Consider the following 11,959-nt stretch of genomic DNA (forward strand, 5'->3'; position numbering starts at 1 on the left):
GAAGACAAAGAGAGGGGTGATCATCACTGAACCTAACAAGCAGATGGAAAGGTGACTGGAGCATTATCTTGAACTCTACATAACGGAGAACATTGTCATTGAAGTAGCTCTCAGTGCCATTCCAGACTTCCCTGTCATGGAGGAACTGGACAGTGAGCCCTCCATAGTCGAGCTCAACAAGGGCTCAAAACATGCGTGATGCAAACATTGTCACCTTGTACAAAATTAAGGGGGATCGCAGTGACTGCAGCAATTATCGGAGCCAGCTACTCAGTTCCACTCACCTGCTCGATCCCTTTCCTCCTGCAAGTTCCTTTGCTTCAGGTATCCATCCAATTTCCTTTTCAAATCATTGATTGTCTCTACTTCCACCACACTCGTGGGTCAGGACATTACCACTCACAGCATAAAAAAATTCCACCTCGCCCAAGGATGGGAAATATTTATATCTTCTATATTTAGCTTATTCCCTATCTCTACGAGAATAGAATGGCAGTCAACATGAAAGGGAACCCAAAAATCTTCGAGCAGTATATAAATAATAAGCAGGTAGTCAGCGGTGAAGTGGGCCCCATTAGGGACAAAGAGGGTAATATATACTTAGAGCTGCAGGGCAATGTTAATCTAGTTAATAAGTACCTTGTATCAATGATCACTAAGGAAGTGGAATTTGACAAAATATCAGTAGAAGTGGAGAGTGTAGAGGCAATGGAGAGGGTACAAATTGAGAGAGGGAGGTACTGAAAAGGCTGGTTATGCTTCAGGAAGATAAATTACCTGGTCCGGATGGCTTTCATCCCAGATTGCGAAAGGAAATGTGGATGCAGATAACAGAAAGGCTTTCTATAATCTTCCAATCTTCCCTGGATACGGGGGAGGTGTCAGAGGATTAAACAGTGGCAAATGTGACACCCTTATTCAAGAAAGGGTGTAAGGACAGTCCGGCTAACTACAGGCCAGTTAGATTAACAGCAGTGGTGGGTAAGGTTTCAGAAAGAACAATCAGGGAAAAAATCAACAGTCACTTGGAGAGGTTTGAGTTAATTAAGGAGAGTGAGCATGGATTTATACATGGGAGTTCATGCTTGACTAATCTAACTGCATTTTTTGATGAACTAACAGAGAAGGTTTATGAAGGGAATGCAGTGGATGTTGTTTATATGGATTTTAAGAAACGACACATAAAAGGGTGATTAACAACATTGAGGTTCATGGAATAGGAGGGTCAGTGTCCAATTGGATAGAAAATTGGCTTAAGGACAGAAAACAGCAAGTCGTAATAAATGATTCATTCTCAGACTGGAAGGTTGTCGACAGTGCTGTTCCCCAAGGGTCACTGCTGGAACCACTGCTTTTTACTTGCGACAGATCAATGACTTGGATCTTGGAATATAGAGTAGAATCTCAAAATATGCCGATAACACCAAACTTGGAGAAGTGGCAAACAGTGAGGATGAAATGAACCACCTGCAACAAGACAGTGATAGGCTAGCAGAATGGGCAGACAGGTGCAGATCGATTTTAATAGTGACTAGTGTGAGGTGATGCATTTTAGCAGAAGGGATAGGGAGAGGCAATATATACTTAATGGCACAGTTCTCAAGAGTGTGCAGGAATAGAGGGACCTGTTCACTGAACAATGAACAACGTGAACAATGACTTCTTGTTGTGTGCTCTCAGATTTGTCACCTTCACTGTACTGGAGTGCGGTGACATCTACTGGCAGGAAGCAAGAACTGCAATCAAGCAGCAGAAATTCCATCGTCTGTCAGGGTGAAAGAAACATTGCAATGTGAGGAAATAGTGAATGGGTTTGATTGGGTTGATGGAGACATGATTCCACTTGTGGTGGAGTCCAAAGCAAAGGCCAGAAATATAAAATTGTCATTATTAAAAGATATGAGGAATTCATGATAAATGTATTTAGGTAGTGAGTGGGTGGAATCTAGGTAAAATAGAAAGTGAGATTGGGTGGACAGAAGCAGTGTGAAAGGATGGCTCAAACAAAAGGTAAACGCCCTGAAAGGTGAACTCTGTTTCTCTCTCCACAGATGCTGCCAGAGTTTCTGAACATTTCCAACACTTTCTGTTTTTATTTCAGAATTTGCAAGATGTTGCTTTGCTCTGAAAAAAAATTGGATGATCGGCTTTGGCTGCCAGTGAAATTCCACAGGAGCTAAAAGGAAGTTCTGACATCAGTGGCATGTTGATCTAGGGGTATGATTGTTGCTTAGGGTGAGTGATTAATTAATGTGTGAGAGATCCTGGGTTCAAATCCTGGACAAGCCCTTCTTCTTTGGCATTTTTAGATTAAGGTCATTGATTGGTTTCAGCCTTGCAGAAGGCGGAATTGATTTCCATATGGAGCCTGCTTGAGGACCAGAGAGCTGGATTCAAAGAGCTTGATTAACTAAATGTACAGATAGCCAAGTGAGAATATAAAGTTGTTGCAGTAATTGTGACCTGACTCCAAAAACAACAGGACTGGGTTCTGGACTGGAATGGAATGGAATTCTTCAGTGTTTCTGCTGTTTGGATTGCATTGACTCATCGATTTTCTTGTTTTTCACTTTGTCGATGCCTTTGAATAATTGTGGATCCTTCTTCAGATTGTCTTCTTTCACCAGGTCGTTCTGACCTCTGATGATGATGATCGTAATGAGCTTCAACTCACTGATAGTTTTGGAAGTGAGCAGATTTCCTTTGCTTGAGTCTACAACATGGAACTCAGTCTGACATGTGGACCCATGGGAGGATTTGAATGCCACCCCTGCGTTGGAGAATACAGTTGCATCCATCCAATAAGAGACCGAGTAGAAGTAACAGTTCAGTCAGTCAAACATTAAACTTTTAATTTCAGGGTGGTGAGTTTGAGTGCCATTTTGTTTTTCCCTTTTTTAAGGCTTCATTAGCAGAGAGTACAAGGAGTGTTTGAAATGAAATTCAACAAAAGTATGAGAAAGTCTCACTTTGATTCGGGACTCATCTCTCTGCAGCATCTCGCTGTGAAAGATTGAACTTCATCTCATTTCATTCCCAGCTCGGGGTCAGTGCGGCTCAGTGGGACTTCTGGCTGTCTCCTGCTTCACAATCCATCAGTGCTGAGAAAGCAATGGGGAATATTATTCACGGCTCTGTAACCTGAGGACACCGATTTAAGGTGAATGGCAAAAGAACCAAAGGCAACATGAGGAAAAACTTCTTTTGCACAGCGAGTGGTTAAGATATGATATGCACTGCTTGAGAGTGTGATGGAGGCTGATTCAACCATGGCTTTCAAAATGGTATAAAATAATTATCTGAAGTGGAAAAATTGCATGTTTTCATGGAAGACATGAGTCTGTGGCATGAGCTGAGTTGCTCGTGCATAGAAGCAGCACAAGCACAATGAGCTGAATGGCTTCCTTTTGTTCTGTAACTATTCTATGATCTATGATTCTTTTCAGAGTGAAATCAACACTCACATACAAGAAACTGACAGGTACAATGTAAACCCCACACTAACATACCAGCGAATGCTAGGGACAGAGTAAAACCAATCAGTCCTGGACTAGAAACTGACAGGTACACTGTAAACTTCGCATTACCAGACAAGAAATTGACAGATACAGTGTGAAACCCACAGTCACGTAGCAGCAGTTGGCAGGTAACGTGTAAAAATCTTTCTTTCATATCCCAACTGCAAGGTACAAAGGAAATTAGGTACAAACCCAGGCTCACACTTCAAAGACTGAAAGATACAAAGCAAAACACATATTCACCTACAAGTACAGAGACGAAGACACACTCAGAGGAGGTGCAGATTAAAGACACATGCATGTAACAGAAACTGATAGGGATAGAATCAAACCCTTTCTCACTTCTCAGAAACTGATAGATATAGACAAAAGCTGATGCTCACATACAAGTTGTTGAAAGATATGTGGTGAAACTCACAGAGCAATAGCAGAAACAAACAGGTACTGAATAATACCCACAGTCACAGACCAAAAACTGAAATATACTGAGTTAAACACCACTTTCTCACACCAGAAACTCATGGCTACAAAGTGAAGCTGACTCTATCCTCCCAGGCATTGACAGGTGCAAAAGAAAACACTCACGACGATACCAGGTCATGAAATGTACGTAATAAAACCTTTCAGCTGAAAGAATAGCATTAATGACAGGTGTGGTACCCAGAATGCTCAGCGGCCTAGAATCCGCCCTATCTGTGACAGGAGCGGGGCGCGCAGGCGCGGTAGAGAGCTTTGTCAGGAGCTGGAGCTGCGGGTTCAGAGTTGGAGCGGGATATTCACAAAGTGCGAGAAGACTTTGCGGGCTCACACAGCTGGAGCAGGGCCTCAGGGCCACAATAAGATGGAACAATCCCATCTGTATCCCTGCGGATGGCGGTGGTGAAGCTTTTCCCGGTGAGGCTTCCCGAAACGGCGTCTATAAATGGATAAGAATTGGGGACTGGGCAGGGAGCGTCTCTAAATGAATAAAATTTGGGTACTGGTCAGGGAGCGTCTGTAAATGGATAAGAATTGGGGACTGGGCAGGGAGCGTCTGCAAATGGATAAGAATTGGGGGACTGGGCAGGGAGCGTCTCTAAATGAATAAAATTTGGGTACTGGTCAGGGAGCGTCTGTAAATGGATAAGAACTGGGGACTGGGCAGGGAGTGTCTATAATTGAATAAGAGTTGGAGACTGGGCAGGAAGCATTTCTAAATGAATAAGATTTGGGGACTGGGCAGGGAGCGTCTATAAATGCTTAAGAATTGGGGACTGGTTAGGGAGCGTTTTTTTATTCGTTCGTGGGATGTGGGCGTCGCTGGCTCGATCTCAGCTCGAGTAATGTGTCCAGTTCTGGGCACCAGGCTTTAGAAAGGACATCAAAGCTTCTGAGACAGTTCAGAGGACATTTACTGGAATGATCCCAGAGATGCGGGGTTTCAGTTCTCTGGACAGGCTGGTGAAGCTGGGATTGTTCTCCTCAGAGTAGAGAAGGTTAAGGGAAGATTTAATAGAGATGTTCAGAATCATGAAGGATTTTCATAGGGTAGAGAGGGAGAAACTGTTTCCACTGTCCTGGGGGGTCAGTAACCAGAGGACACAGATTTAAAATAATTGGCCAAAAATGTCAAGGGGAGGTGAGGAAGGATCTTTTTACCAAGTAACTGATTCGGATTTGGAATGAATTGTCTGACAGAGTGGTGGAAACAGATTCAATTATAACTTTCATAAGGGAATTGGACAAATATTTCAAAGTGAAATTCTCCAGGATTATGGGGAAATAGGCAGGGGGTTGGACTAATTGCATCTTTTTGTTAGAGAGTCAGCAGAGGCACAATGGGGCCGAATGGCCTCCATCTGTGCTGTATGATTCTATGAACATAAGAACGAGGAGCCGGAGTCGGCAATTCAGCCACTCGAGCCTGCTCTGCCATTCAATACAATCATGGCTGATCTCATCACGGCAGTTCTTGTTTCTTGCCAGTAGATGTCACTTCACTCCAATACAGTGAAGTTTACAAATCTGAGAGAGACACAACAGGAAATAATTGTTCACATTATAGTGAATGTGTGGAATTTAGAAATACTAGGAGTGGAGACGAGTTATTACTTGTCTGCTCGATCCCCATAGCCCTGTAAAATTATTTCCTTCAAGTGCCCATTCAAATTCCTTTTGTAATCCTCGATTATCTCCATTTCCACCGCCCTCGTGGGCAGCGAGTTACAGATCATCACCAATCAGTGTAAGAAAGTTCTTGCGCACATTCCCCCTGTACCTCCTGTCCAAAACCTTCAATCTGTGTCCCCTAGTCCTTGTACCAATAGTTAACGGGAACAATGTTTCCTTGCCAACTTATTTAAAACTGTCATAGCCGAAAACACATCTATCAATTCTCCCCTCACTCTCCTTTGATGCAGGTAGAACAACCCTAGCTTTTCCAACCTAACCTTGTAACTAAAATCCTCCATCCCTGGATCCATTCTGGTGAATTTCCTCTGCATCCTCTCAAGGACGCTCACATTCTTTCTTAAGTGTGGTAAGCAAAACTGGAAGCAACACTCCAATTGGGGCCTAACCAGAGCTTTATAATGGTTCAGCATAACTTCCCTGCTTTGTACTCAATGCCTCTATTTATAAAGCCCAAGATCCCATATGCTTTGCTAACCACTCTCGCAATATGTCTTGCCACCTTCAAAGATTGATGCACATGAACCCCAAGTCCCTCTATTCCAGTATACTCTTTAGAACTGTGCCATTAAGTAAATATTGCCTCTCCCTATTCCTTATGCCAAAATACATCACCTCACACTTGTCACTATTAAATTCCATCTGCCACCTGTCTGCCCATTCTGCTCGCCTATCATTGTCCTGTTGCAGGCAGTTCATATCATCCTCACTGTTTGCCACTCCTCCAAGTTTGTTGTCATCGGGATATTTTGAGATTCTACTCAATATTCCAAGATCCAAGTCATTTATCTTTAGCAAAAAAAGCAGTGGTTCCAGCACTGACCCTTGGGAAACACCACTGTCGACTATCTTCCAGTCTGACAAAGAATCATTTCATAAGACTCTCTGTTTTCTGTCCTTAAACCAATTTTCTATCCAATTGGACACTGACCCTCCTATACCACGAACCTCAATTTTGTAAACCCCCCTTTTATGTGGTACCTTGTCAAACGCTTCCTTAAAATCCATATAAACAACATCCACTGCATTCCCTTCATCAACCTGCTCTGTTAGTTCATCAAAAAATGCAGTTAGATTAGTCAAGCATGAACTCCCATTTATAAATCCATGCTCACTCTCCTTAATTAACTCGAACCTCTCCAAGTGACTGTTGATTTTTTACCCTGATTATTCTTTCTAAAACCTTACCCACCGCTGCTGTTAATCTAACTAGCCTGTAGTTAGCCGGACTGTCCTTACACCCTTTCTTGAATAAGGGCGTCGCATTTGCCACTGTTTACTCCTGGCACCTCCCCCGTATCCAGGGAAGATTGGAAGATTATGGCAAACTCTTCCATTATCTGCATCCGCATTTCCTTTCGCAACCTGGGATGCCAGGCATCCAGACCAGGTGATTTATCTTCCCTAAGCACAGCCAGCCTTTTTAGTACCTCCCTCTCTCAATTTGTACTCTCTCCATTAACTCTACTCTCTTCACTTCGACTGATATTTTGTCAAATTCCACTTCCTCAGTGATCACTGATGCAAAGTACTCATTAAGTAGATTAACATTGCCCTGCACCTCTAAGCTTATATTATCCTTTTTGTCCCTAATAGGCCCGACTCAACCTCTTACTACCCACTTATCATTTAATGCTGCTCGAAGATTTTTGGGTTTCCTTTCATGTTGACTGTCAGTCTATTCTCATAGAAATAGAGAATAAGCAAATATAGAAGATATAAGTATTTCCCATCCTTGATGAGGTGGAATTTTTTATGCTGTGGGTAGTAATGTCTTGGCCCACAAGTGTGGTGGAAGCAGAGACAATCAATGATTTGAAAAGGAAATTAGATGGATACTTGAAGGAAAGAAACTTGCAGGAGGAAAGGGACCGAGCTGGTGAGTGGAACTGACTAGATTGCTCCGGGGAGAGCCAGCATGGACGTGATAGGCCATACGACCACCTTCTGTGCTGTAAATGACTCTGTGTTGTTTCTCAAATTCAATCCACTGGTGCTTGGTAAATAATTTCAAAGTAAATTGTGCAACCGGAAAATCAGAACCAAGGCAAGAGACGCATAAGGAAGCAAAATTGCTGAAACCCGGGATTGAACCAGGGACCTTTAGATCTTCAGTCTAACGCTCTCCCAACTGAGCTATTTCAGCCCCACTTTAACAGTGGTTTGGTGTCCTTGTTTTGGAAGAAAATACATACATTCAAGTTTTCCAAAAAATTAAAGAACACAACATGTGAGTAATATTCCCCATTGCTTTCTCAGTACTGATGGATTGTGAAGCGGGAGACAGCCAGAAGTGCCACTGAGCCGCACAGACCCCGAGCTGAGAATGAAATGAGATCAAATTCAATCTTTCATAGTGAGATGCTGCTGAGAGGTAAGAGTCCTGAATCAAAGCGAGACTTGCTCATTTCAAACACTCCCTGTACTCTCTGCTCATGAGGCCTTACAAAAGGGAAAAACAGAATGGCACTCAAACTCACAACCCTGCCATTAAAAGTCTCATATTCGACTGACAGAACTGTCACTTCTACTCGGTCTCTTATTGGATGGATGCAACTCCAACGCAGGGGTGGCATTCAAATCCTCCCATGGGTCCACATGTCAGACTGAGTTCCATGTTGTAGACTCAAGCAAAGGAAATCTGCTCACTTCCAAAACTATCAGCGAATTGAAGCTGATTACAATCAACATCATCAGAGGTCAGAACTACCTGGTGAAAGAAGACACCCTGAAGAAGGATCCACAATTATTCAAAGGCATCGACAAAGTGAAAAACAAGAAAATCGATGAGTCAATGCAAGCCAAACAACAGAAACACTGAAGAATTCCATTCCATTCCATTCCAGAACCCAGTCCTGTTGTTTTTGGAGTCAGGTCACAATTACAGCAACAACTTTATTATCCCACTTGGCTATCTGTACATTTAGTTAATTACAATTTTGTCGACAAGCTCTTTGAATCCAGTTGTCTGGTCCTCAAGCCAGCTCCGTATGGAAGTCAATTCCACCTTCTGCAAGGCTGAAACCAATAGATAACCTTAATCTAAAAATGCCAGCAGACCAGGGCTCATCCGGGACTTGAACCCAGGATCTCTCGCATGTTAATTAACCATACTCCCAAAGCGAGAATCATACCCCTAGACCAACGAGCCACTGACAGGTCAGGCTTTATTAGCTGCTGTGGAATTTCACTGGAACCCCCCAGCCAATCATCCATTTTTTTTCAGATCAAAGCAACATCCTGCAAATGCTGAAATAAAAACAGAAAGTGCTGGAAATGTTCAGCAGCTCTGGCAGCATCTGTGCTGTGAGAAACACAGTTAACGTTTCAGGGCACTCACCTTTTGTTTCAGCCATCCTTTCAGACTGCTTCTGTCCATCCAATCTCACTTTCTATTCTATCCACATTCTAACCATTCACTACGTTACTACATTTTTCATGAATTCCTCATTTCTTTTATTAATGACAATTTTGTATTTCTGGCCTTTGCTTCAGACACCACCACAAGTGGAATCATGTCTCCATCTACCCAATCAAACCACTTCGCTGTATCCTCACATTGCAATGTTTCTTTAACCCTGACAGACTGTGGAGTTTCTGCTGCTTAATTGCAGTTCTTGCTTCCCGCCAGTAGATGTCACCTCACTCCAATGTAGTGAAGTTTACAAATCTGAGTGAGACACAACAGGAAATAATTGTTCACATTATAGTGAATGTGTGGGATTTAGAAATACTAGGAGTGGAGACGAGTTATTCTTGCACTCTGCTATTACATCTTTTATAATGGACTCCAGCATTTTCCCCACGACTGATGTCAGGCTAACCGGTATGTAATTCGCTGTTTTCTTTCTGCCTCTTTTTTTAAATAGTGGAGTTACATTAACTACCGTCCAATCCATTGGAACTGTTCCAGAGTCGATAGAATTTTGAAAAAAGACCAGAAATGCATCTGCTATTTCAAGGGCCACTTCCTTAAGTACTCTGGGATGTAGATTATCAGGCCCTGGGGATTTATCGGCCTTCAATCCCATCAATGTCCCAAACATTACCTACTAATACTGATTTCATACAGTTCCTCCTTCTCACTAGACCCTATGTTCCCCAACATTTCTGGGAGATAATTTGTATCCTCCTTTGTGAAGACAGATCCAAAGTATGTATTTAATTGGTCTGCCATTTCTTTGTTCCCCATTATAAATTCCCCCGTTTCTGACTGTAAGGGGCCCACATTTGTCTTCACTAATCTTTTTCTCTATACATATCTATAGAAGCTTTTACAGTCAGTTTTTATGTTCTCTGCTAGCTTACTCTCATACTCTATTTCCCCCTTCTTAATCAATCCTTTTGTCCTCCTCTGCTAAATTCCAAACTGCTCACAATCTTCAGGTTTGCTGCTTGTTCTGGCCATTTTATATTTCTCCTCCTTGGATCTAATACTTTCCTTAATTTCTTTTGTAAGCCACAGTTGAGCCACCCTTCCTGTTTTACTTTTGCACAGACAGGAATGAACAATTGTTGTAATTCATCCATGCGCTCTTTAAATGCTAGCCATTGCCTATCCACTGTCAACCCTTTAAGTAACGTTCCCCAATCTATCATAGCCAACTCCCGCCTCATACCTTCATAGTTTTCTTTGTTTAGATTCAGGACCCGAGTCTCGGAATCAACTCTCTCACTCTGCATCTTAATGAAGAATTTTATCATATTATGAGCGCACTTCCCCAAGGGACCCCACACAACAAGATTGTTAACTAATCCTTTCTCATTACACAATACCCAGTCCAGGATGGCCTGTTCTCTAGAGGTGTTATACACCTCTATCAATTCTCCACTCAATCTCCTTTGAGAAAGGCAGAATAATCCTAGCTTTTCCAACCTAACCTTGTAACTAAAATCCCCCATCCCTGGATCCATTCTGGTAAATCGCCTCTGTGTCCTCTCAAGGACCCTCACATTCTTTCTAAAGTCTGCTGAGCAGAACTGGAAGCAACACTCCAATTGGGGCCTAACCAGAGTTTTATAATGGTTCAGCATAACTTCCCTGCTTTTGTATTCAATGCCTCTACTTATAAAGCCCAAAATCCCATATGCTTTGCGAACCACTCTCGCAATATGTCTTGCCACCTTCAAAGATTGATGCACATGAACCCCAAGTCCCTCTATTCCAGTACACTCTTTAGAACTGTGCCATTAAGTATATATTGCCTCTCCCTATTCCTTATGCCAAAATACATCACCTCACACTTGTCACTATTAAATTCCATCTGCCACCTGTCTGCCCATTCTGCTAGCCTATCACTGTCCTGTTGCCTTACTGAAGTCCATGTATATGACATCTACAGCCCTTCCCTCATCAATCAACTTTGTCACTTCCTCAAAGAATTCTAGTGGAGAGTTTTCTCCCTGGTGGCCATTGACTTCAATTTTGCAAGGGCTCCTTGATGCCCTTGGCAAGAGCAGTCACTGTCTCCTCACCTCACCTCTTGAGTTCAGCTCTTTTGTCCAAATTTGGGTCAAGGCTGCAACGAGGTCAGGAACCAAGTGGCTCTGGCAGAACCCAAAATGAGCATTGATGAGCAGGTTCGTGCTGTGTAAGTGCTGCTTGATAGCACTGTCAATGACACCTTCCATCACTTTACTGATGATCAAGAGGAGGCTGATGGGGCAGTAATTGACAGGGTTGGATTTGTCCTGCTTTTTGTTTGCAGGACATTCTTTCTTTCTTTTGGGCCTCCTTATCTCGAGAGACAATGGATACGCGCCTGGAGGTGGTCAGTGGTTTGTGAAGCAGCGCCTGGAGTGGCTATAAAGGCCAATTCTGGAGTGACAGGCTCTTCCACAGGTGCTGCAGAGAAATTTGTTTGTTGGGGCTGTTGCACAGTTGGCTCTCCCCTTGCGCCTCTGTCTTTTTTCCTGCCAACTACTAAGTCTCTTCGACTCGCCACAATTTAGCCCTGTCTTTATGGCTGCCCGCCAGCTCTGGCGAATGCTGGCAACTGACTCCCACGACTTGTGATCAATGTCACACGATTTCATGTCGCGTTTGCAGACGTCTTTATAACGGAGACATGGACGGCCGGTGGGTCTGATACCAGTGGCGAGCTCGCTGTACAATGTGTCTTTGGGGATCCTGCCATCTTCCATGCGGCTCACATGGCCAAGCCATCTCAAGCGCCGCTGACTCAGTAGTGTGTATAAGCTGGGGATGTTGGCCGCTTCAAGGACTTCTGTGTTGGAGATATAGTCCTGCCACCTGATGCCAAGTATTCTCC

At 43.1% G+C, this 11,959-nt stretch overlaps 1 non-coding gene across 1 annotated transcript; it reads right to left on the reverse strand.

Moving 5' to 3' along the window:
• Positions 1-7,760: 7,760 nt before the first annotated feature.
• trnaf-gaa (transfer RNA phenylalanine (anticodon GAA)) lies at positions 7,761-7,833 on the reverse strand. The gene has a single exon. It is a non-coding gene; the product is annotated as a tRNA-Phe (tRNA).
• Positions 7,834-11,959: the final 4,126 nt, after the last annotated feature.

This window comes from Heterodontus francisci, chromosome 35 (assembly GCF_036365525.1).
Source record: "Heterodontus francisci isolate sHetFra1 chromosome 35, sHetFra1.hap1, whole genome shotgun sequence".
NCBI lineage: Eukaryota > Metazoa > Chordata > Chondrichthyes > Heterodontiformes > Heterodontidae > Heterodontus > Heterodontus francisci.